Below are 10,349 nucleotides of genomic sequence, written 5' to 3'. Positions count from 1 at the left end.
GGATAAACTTGAGGAGTCCATGGGGGACGTGAAGGAGTCACACAATGTTCTTCATGAACACATAAATGGTTTGAGGGAGTAGCCTAAGGTCTCTGTGATCATGTCTCCCACTTCCAATAGGGAATGTTTGCAAGAGTTGTTGAATTCCCATAGGGAGAAGTTTATGGAGAGAAACGATGCTTTTGAGGCCATGGTGATGGCTTTGAAGGAGGAAACAATGGCTACACTAAGGCTTTGAGCACGAGAATTGAGAAGCTTGAGGGAGAGCTTGCCTTGTGTCGAGCAACTGTGGGGAATGGTGCATTGTAACACCCTAAACCCTGACTAAATATCCAACCCAAGTTCAGAGAGTTACATCTTCAATACTAAAAATACCACATATATATAATGCATTAAAACTAAACCATATGTCACATAATATTCATCACAAAGATTAGTTAAGTTTATAATCTTCCCAAAGTCATATTATCATAGTTTACCAAAATTCCTAAAATAGTATTTAAATGAAAGATAAAAGCTTGACAGAGCTCCTGTAGTGCCGACCCATTCAAGTTTGCAAACCACCTAAAATCCAATCAGTAAATAAATGAGTTAGGAACTCAGTGCATAAAAGGTGCCCATTTAAGTGAAATACAATTGCAAGACTATTCTCAAATCCCAAGATTCGATTAAGCAACAGAACTCGTTCCAGTTTAGATACAGAACAATTCAGTTACAGAAGTAGAAGCAGTTTCAGTTTCATTTACAAAACAAATCAGTTTCGTATGCAGGTTTGTCCTACCCCCAACCCTACACACTATTTTTGGCCATACCAATACACCATTACGGGTGGTCAATGCCTGTCCAACCCTACACACTATAGAGTGCCTGTCTGACATGTTTACAGATATGCAGCTTAGCTGCTAAATCAAAATGTGACAAAGTGCCAGATTCAAAGTTCTCCGTATTGTGGCTTAGCCACTAGTTCGGAGCAGAGTACTTTCTTCTTCACAATATCCCAACCCATACATCTGTAATATACTAATATCCACAATACAGTGTACAGTTCAATATCAGAAATATCTATCACAATACACATATACAAATGTTATACATATGTCAATCATAAAGCATAAGGGAGCCTCATACAATCAAATTTAGATAAACATACATTGAGGAGGTCAAGATCAGTGTTGGCCATACACCTGGCCTTAGAAAAATAAGATTCAAACCTAATTTATATGCCACACGGCCTAGACACATGCCTGTGTGGTTCACACAGCTTGGACACATGCCCTTCTCCTTTTCCATTTTGGTTCCAAAACATAAACAGTGAGTTACACGATCTGGTCACACGCCTATGTCCTTGCCCGTGTGGTCATAAATCACAAATAGTGAGTTACACGGCTTAGACACATGCTCGTGTGGCCCCAAATCGATGAACAATGAGTTACATGGCCAACCACACGGCCTAGATGAATGCCCCGTGTGCTTGTCCTTGTGGCGTCGACAACCACATTTTTTGATAACCGAAATTCGAGAAAAATGAAGTTTTCGACATGCACCTGAAGTAGTTTTGATGCAAAAATGTCGTAGGAAGACTCCAGACCTAACATGACCATCCAATAATCAATTACACCTAATATTTTACTAGAATCAACCTATAGTCAAAATTATGTCTAAATTTTTGACGCAGCCTTGACTCAATTCTTACACTTACCTTGCATGAAACAGAGGAAACCAGGCTAACGCAGCAGAGGAGCGTCTCTCGTAATATCCTTGCCTAAAAAGTTAACCAACCAAGTGTTTAAATAGAGCCTTCAAGTAAACGAGCAAAATCCTATTTCGATAGAATAACATTAACAAGATGAAACTCACAGAAACAAAATGAGACAACAATAGAGCTTACACAATAATCACACAATCAGCGTCACAAGCAACGAAGAATTCCCAATTAAAAGAACTAAGAATTTAGAGAAAATAAAAGGAGAAGAACGATGAAATTTCTTTCAGAATGTTTTTAAGTTAACCACCACCCCGCCTTCTAACATTTATCAAAAAAATATTTCCTAACTCATACGATGGGATTCGAACTCGGGACCAAACAGAATATAGACATATGTTTAACTAGTGAACTAGCAGGCTCATTCTTGACACAAATTTACATGAAATTGCACTTAACGACATAATACAAGGATAAGGGTTGTTTTAAAAAAATCACCAAAACTTTTAACGATGCAACTCGAGCTCTAGACCTTAAATACAAAAGCAGAGCACAAAACCACAAATATAGAGATTTAATTACTGCAAATTATTACAATTAAATTCACAAAATTTTAGGGCGTTACAGGTGTCGAGTGTAACACTCAATTGCGAGGATGTCCCGAAGTTGAAAGAGTTTGTGGGGACAAAGTTTGCATGCGATATGGATAATTTCTTTTGGAGGATAGGGTTACAGAGTATTACCAGACTTATAAAACAATTAAATATTCACTTTGCATACATTTTCACATTTTATATAATTGTCATTTAATCTCAATCAATATGTCCCTAATACGAGCCTACGAGGCCCTAAACATGCTTTGAGAGTGGTTCGAGACTAAACTGATAACTTAGGAAACTTTCACAAAACCTTGAAAATTTTTCTCAAAACAAGGGACACGGGCCCGTGTGGCCCAGTCGTGTCTCTCACATGGCCACAGGCATGCCCGTGTCATAGGCCATGTGGACATTTGAAATGGGAGCACATGCTGTGTCCCAGCCCATGTCTAATCCTGTGTAATTCTCTAACTTAGGTCACACGGCCAATACACACGCCCGTGTGCCAGGCCGTGTATTAGGCCATGCCAATCCTGTAGGGTATACTGACTTATGCCACACGGCCAAGTCACAAGCCCATGTGTGAGGCCATGTGGAGCATATTGACTTGGTTTTAATTTCAACACCAGGGGACACATGGCTGTGTAACATAACTGTGTGTCACACACGCGGCTGTGACACACGCCCGTGTCTCTGCCCATGTAGACAAAAATAGGCTATTTACCAAGCCAATTTGCCACCCAAACTTGTACACACCTACATCAAAACAATACAAGGCATAAATAAGCATTCAATCAACTTCAACCAAGCATCATTTATTCCATTTCAATACCGACAAATACAAGACTCACCATATCACAGTATGCAATTCAAGTACAAACCAAATTTTACCCTTTTCATTCATCAATATGGTCATTTTTAAACATGTATCAAATTACCTAAACTCATAAGCATACTAATCACCAATTCATCAACCATTTGATATTCACGATATCCATTTTCAATAAGCATCAAATACTATCATAACTAACATTTATCAGGCAATTACTAAACTCAAACAAAGGCCATTTGCACACTTTTATACATCATCAAATTTACCATTAAAAGCCAACTCACATGGCTATGTATATATAAACCAAACCTAATATTTACAAGCCAACACAAATGACCAAAATACATATACCAAAAGACCAAGTCCCTATACATGCCATATACTTAAAATACCATAGTTCATAGGTACCAAATGATAGGTGGATAGTGTAAAGTGATCTCTGACGATCCCCGAATCTGAGCTAGCTTGATAACACTATAAAACACAGAAAAATAAACAAAGTAAGCTATAAAGCTTAGTAAGTTCATATAAAATAAATGCAATTCAATCTCAAGATTATAATTCAACAATTTGAATATATATATCAATATTTAGCATATATTAGCTAACAAATGTCTCATTGTAACTCTCGAGTTTGTACAAGTGTACATAGTCGTTACCAAGTAATAAGTAAGTATCGAATTATTGTCTCCACAGGGATTGTATTTGTGCTAAGTCAATTAATTTGTAAAATTATATTAACAATTTGATAAATAAAAATAATATAATTGAGAAGTGATGATTAAAATATATTAAACTAAATGCAATCATCCCTGATGTGATTTATCCTAACATGCAACTATATGAATGAAATAGATTTTAGCAGAATTAACACAATAAGGAAAAATTATAACATAAATAAGCTAGGACAATTAATTTAATTAAACTCAAATTATTATCAACATGCTTATCAATATTTAGAAAAACATTCCATGGCAACTCGATCTTTCATGAGTTTGGAAACCACATTAGGTCCTTTCGGAATCCTTTACTTACCAAATACGCATTTTACTGATCCTTATTTATTAATTGTTTCTTAGTATTCATGCAAGGTAACAGGGACATGTTAGGCTTGAAACAGTTTAATCACACAAATCTAAAAACTATGCAGATAACAGAGCCTAGTTAGGGCTGTTATGTAACCTACAATTTAATTGGGTTAGGATCTAAATTGAGCATGCACATTTCAATTATGTGTCCATTAGCCATCATCTGGTTAGGATCGCTCAGCTAATTCAAGTGCATTTCAATCACATATGAACGAAATAAAAACTTGATTTTAATTGAAAACATGATCGATTGAGGCGCAAACATTATAAGCATGAATCAAATAAATATTATTCAATCAAAATAATCATCCTAGCTTAAATAAAATTAAGCTATCATTGTTGTAAACAAGAACAGTAAACACATAGCAAACATTCTTTAATTTAGTTAAAGAAAAGAAAGATTAAACCCAAATCAAAGTGGCTGTGTAACGCCCCTTACCCGCTTTCAACACCGAAACAGGGTACGAGGTGTTACCAGAACATAACACATACCATTAAATAAAATCGAGACAGAAATATGGCATCCAATTAGATCATGAATCATTATAACATATGCCTTTAACAATATTAGCCAACTTCAATGGCTTTGTACAAAATAATCGATCAAATACTGTAACCAATATTTTAAACCTAGGCAATTATTGTAACACCCCTTACTCGTACCAGAGGCTGGGATAAGGTACGAGGCATTACCGGAAAAACATACAAACATTAAACTAAAATACAGGCCATAAAATTTCATTCATATTTCAAAATGTTTATTCACTTACACATAGTCCCTTATTTGAGTCTACGAAGCCCAAAACATACTTTAGAAAGGGTTCGGGACTAAATCGAGAACTTACGAAAATCTTGGAAATTTCATGCTTTAAGGCTCCACACGCCCGTGTCCCAGAGTCGTTTTCCATACACGGTTGAGACACATGGTCGTGTCTCTGCCTGTGTGGAATATACCTAGGCTATTTTCCAAGCTTTGGTCAACCTTAATCTCTTACACACTTATACAAAATCAAAAGCATATAACATGGTATTCATTTAATGATTAAATATTCTCAATTAAACCACAAACATAGCATTTGTATGTCATCATACATGTGTCTCTCATACTCATTTTACCTTGTTTATTATAGTACCACTTATACATTTATACCAAGATTATCATCTTACAAAATATCTTCAGCTTAATCATCAAGCATTCATATTTAAAACTAGATCATATCTTTATAAAATACCACAATTCAGATACGCAAAATAACATGTTTGCCTGAAACATTTCAATTCAACTCCATACCCAACAAGCATTACATTGAGACTAGTCATATATATATACATGTCATGATACATATCATTCTCTTTCTGTTTTCTTATAAACACATATCATTTATTTCATTATATCAATATTTCATATACCATAGTTTCCATGTATTCTACATATATTTATTTTCCTCCTCTTCCTCTCCATTCCACATCCTTAATGTATATAGCATTCTTGTAAGTACGATTTCACAATTTACTAATAAATGCTCACATCAAACTGTCCACATGAGTCATAGTCACTTACATATTTATAATTCGAGTTACAGAGCTCCAAATTAAGATCCGTAAATTTCCCCTAAAACTAGACTCACATTTCTTTCCACCATAAAATTTTCATAATTTTTGGTTTAGCCAATTAGAACAGTTTATTCATTAAAATTTTCCCTGTTTCACTTTCTGACAGTTCTGACCTCTCTTCACTAAAAATTAATTATCTCACAATACAGAACTCGGATAATGTTCTTGTTGATTTATCTTGAAAATAGACTCATTAAAGATTTTGAAAATATAAGTTTAAGCCTCTAATTATTTTTATTCAAATTTTTGTGATTTTCCAAGTTCAGAACAGGGGATCACGTAATCATTCTGAGCTAGTCTCACCAAAAAATAAATATCTCAAAATATAGAACTTCTTTTCTTTCTTTATTTCTTTTATATGAAAATAGACTCATTAAGATTTAATCTTATATCTCATTCAGTCTCTGATTCAATTAATACTATTTTTGGTGATTTTTCAAAATCACATTACTGCTACTGTCAAAAACAGTTTTATTGCTAATTCACTCTTTCACACTTTCTTTGTATTAACCTCATTTTAACATACATATCACAAATCATTTTCATCACATTTCATACATCACAAGTATAGGCCCATGATCACAAGGTCACCATAAAATCATCCTCATGTATAACTTACTTGTTTATAACCTCACCACATCCTGGTCACTTAATGAACACATCATTCACATAATCAAGTTCCTGCACTTATTCATCACAAAACTCACAAAGCAATACATAGAGAGTCTCCCGTTGAACACTTCGAATCAATCCTCGATACTTGGTTGTTTCAGCACATAGCTCCACCCATCATATAGTTCGGCTCTCTTGTACACATGGTGAACACTCAGTACCACCCATGTGACCTAGCCAATTTATCTCGTAGCTCTCTTATCTACATGGTGTCCTTCACTTGGAACCACGCATGCGACCTAGCTACATATATCCCGTAGCTCTTTTGTCTACATGGTGTACACATAGTATCACCCATGCGCCTAGCTACATCATGATGTATTGTAGCTCTCTTGTACACATGATGTGCAGTCAGCACCATACATGTGACCTAGTTACATACTATTTGTATCATCCAATCTTTCCGAAGGTTCAACCGGGATTTCTCTCTCTTTTCCAACAATTTCACCAATCAAGTAATTATCCATAAACATATTTCCAATATTATTATAAAATATCATAATACAAGTAATATTGATGTATTATTTATATATAAACTTACATCTCATTTAATATCAAGGCAATAACATTATACATTGCCTTACTAAAAATCACATGAACTTACAATTTCCCATAATATCCATAATCATAGAAATCACATTTATGTATGATAATTCAATGCACTTTATGTACCATAGACATATTTTTAAATCAATTCATATGTAACATCCTGATTTTCGGGTTTTTCGTGATTTTTGAGATTTTGGTAAAGTTTTTAAAATTTGGTATTTGGTTGTGAAATTCATAATTGGAGGGTGTAAATGGGCTTATGGAAGGCCCATGTGTTGGCCAAAACCCCGTAGAATTTTTGAATTTTGGACTTAAGAGTTAGGGGATTTGGATAGGTGGTCTTATTAAAAATTGTAGGTAAAATGTATCACAAAAGAGCCTCTGGTAAAGTAGCTAAGTGACACCACTAGGGAGCTAAAAAGGTGGCGTGTAAGTGGTTGGGGGAAGACCTGGGTTCGATTCCTTGTGATGGCAAAGGTGATCTTAATTTTTATGCTTTGAGCAGGCAAAAGTTGTAGCCGAATGGAACTCTATGGGAGAGAGTTTGAATCAGTCAAACGCATGGATTAAGGAGGGATAAGGGGAGAGATTTTAGGGATTTGAGAGGGAGTTAGAGTTAGCCGATTAGAGGGGATTAGGGAGGGGATTTCGACAGAGGGGTGTTAGGGTAGTATTTTCGGCATTTAGGAATTTAGTTGTGCCGTTTTCCTCTGTAAACCATAGTTTTATTCTTTTATTCTTTTTTCTTTCTTCTTATCTAGTCGAACCACCACCCTTCCATCCACTTTTCCTTCCTTTTCTTTTTCGAAGCCTGTTCACTATTCCCTCCCGTTCATCTACTACTTCTATCTTTACTTTTGCCGAAAAGTCACAAAAGCCGAAACCTGTGGTGCCGATTTCTTGTTGATCAGCAACTCTCTGTTTTGCTTCACTTTTTGGTGGCCAATCCCTTTATCTTCTCGGCTTTAAACGGATTCAAGAAGAGAAACTATGGTAAGTATTCGTACTCTAAATTGATTTCAATAGTAACTGTTGACAAATGCCGAAACCCCTATAGTTTAGGGAGGTGGCTGATTAGAGATATAAGCCTTATTCGGCTTCTTCATTTGTTTTATGGGTTTTATGGTGGAATAGATACGTTGGAGGAGCAGCAAGGCGTGGGGTGTCGATTTGGATAAGCTTGGATCATCGGAGTGACTAAATGTAGATCTAGTCATCAATTTCGGCAAAGGTATGAATTTTAGGGCCATTATGGATGGTGGCCGAATATGTAAGTGTTAATAGGTAGTCTTCGATTTGGTTTAATTACTAACATGATCTAATCTATAAGTGGTTAATTATAGGAGAAATCGTATAGGAGATCTCGTCAAGGAATATCGCAAATCAGGTGTGTAACGAACCCTCTTTCGTAGCTTAAATCGATAAATGCCGAAAAGCCTAAATATCAAAATTTTGGCATTTCGAGGACTTGTGAGCAAGCAAACGCTCATTGGTTAGTTAGATTCACTAATTTGATGATCGGGGTCATTGGAACAGGTAAGAGCACGATTTTTAGCCTCACGGTAGGTTGGGCCTCGAGGGGCTAAAATCGGGCCCAATTGGCTTCCGGGCGCCATTTGGGTAAATTTGGTAAAAAAATTGGAATCTTATCAGATTGCGCGTTAATACGACTTAGACCGTTAAGGAAAAGGGCTAAATGGGCATAGATGACTAATTCGGCTATGTAGGGCCCATTAAGGGTTTTTGGCCCAATAACTCGATTTCGCTAAGAATGGGCTAGAATCGCTATTGAAACATATGAAATTGTTAGTAACTGATAATGAACATGGAGAACCCTAATATTTGGTAAGATTATGAAATTACCCTTATAATATGAAAATGACTGTTTTGTCCTTAGGTATAAAGGACCATTATACCCCTAGGGTTTAATTATGAATTTGATGCATGAGATTTTGATATACATGATTTGACATGATATGCACATGTTATGTATGATATGCACATGACATGTATGATATGCACATGATAAATTCATATATGCATGGGTTGGGCTTTTATATGGATGGAGGAAGTGCAAAAGGGTTTTACCCTAGTTTACCGAAAAGGGCTATGCCCCAGTTTATCAAAAAGGGCTTTGCCCTAGTTATTAAAAGAGGCTAGGCCTCCAGTTATATGATAAAGCAGCTATGCTGCCAGTAGAGAGTTTGGTTGGGTGGGTTGAGTTATTCCCCACATGGAGAGCTTGGTTGGTACGGGTGGAGAGTAGCGGTTGGTGGGTTGAGTAGTCTCCCCAAATAGGCTTGCATTGGTTCATTGATGTTGCATGTATTATTGAATGGGCCTATGGACCATATCGTTTACAGTAAAAGCTTCGGCCCAGTGATATGAATAATGGAAAGGCTTCGGCCCAGTGATATGAATAATGAAAAGGCTTCGGCCAAGTGACATGAATAATGCAAAGGCTTCGGCCCAGTATATGTTGAGATTGAAGTTGGGCTTAGGCCCAGCGGGCTGATATTGTTTTGGGCTCTGAAAGGGGCTTGTTGCACACTGAGTTTCCAAACTCACCCCCTTTCCTTAACCTTGCAGACGAGCCTTGATTTGGGGACTTAGAGCCAGAGGGGATTCAGAGTGGCCACGGTGATCGCTTTTCGGCTTTGAAATAAGTGATTGGTTTTCTTTAGTTTATCTTATTTACTACTTATTTTTGGGTTGTAATAAGGCCATTTTAACTTTGTTTTCTTCTCTTTTCTGGGAATTATTTTATTTTTTAATAACTTTAAACTGGTTGATAATAATTCAAATGGGCTAGACTTAGGGCGCGTTGTCAAAACGATACTTGTTTGCAAAATAACACAACTCCACTCAAAGAAATTTCAACTCGTTATAACCAAGTGTGGCAATTGTTGTGGGCATGTCTAGGATTGGATCCAACAAAAGAGCTTGGTACTTAAGTAGCCTTCATGGCTCACTTCCTCTGTTATGGATACCTACCTAGTGCCCAGCTTCCATTCACTTTGTTAACTTAACAAAAGTCGATTTTTTTAAAACACTAAAACGAAACATGGATTTTTAACTTTAATGTGGCACGTCGGATTCGGCCATAACGTCTGGGTCAGGTTTGGGGTGTTACATTTAGTGGTATCAGAGCCCGGTTGCAACAACTCGGCTGTGGGTTTTTTTAAATGGGTCTAAAATCGAGAATTTCAAAACAAAGGTATTTTTTTCCAAATTGTAAGAAATTCTATTTTCTGTGACTAAATATATGGTTTTTGGTTTTAAATAGTTTGGAGAAA

The sequence above is a fragment of the Gossypium hirsutum genome, chromosome A05 (assembly GCF_007990345.1).
Source record: "Gossypium hirsutum isolate 1008001.06 chromosome A05, Gossypium_hirsutum_v2.1, whole genome shotgun sequence".
NCBI classification, from domain to species: Eukaryota; Viridiplantae; Streptophyta; class Magnoliopsida; order Malvales; family Malvaceae; genus Gossypium; species Gossypium hirsutum.
Note: the sequence above shows the minus strand (reverse complement) of the source record.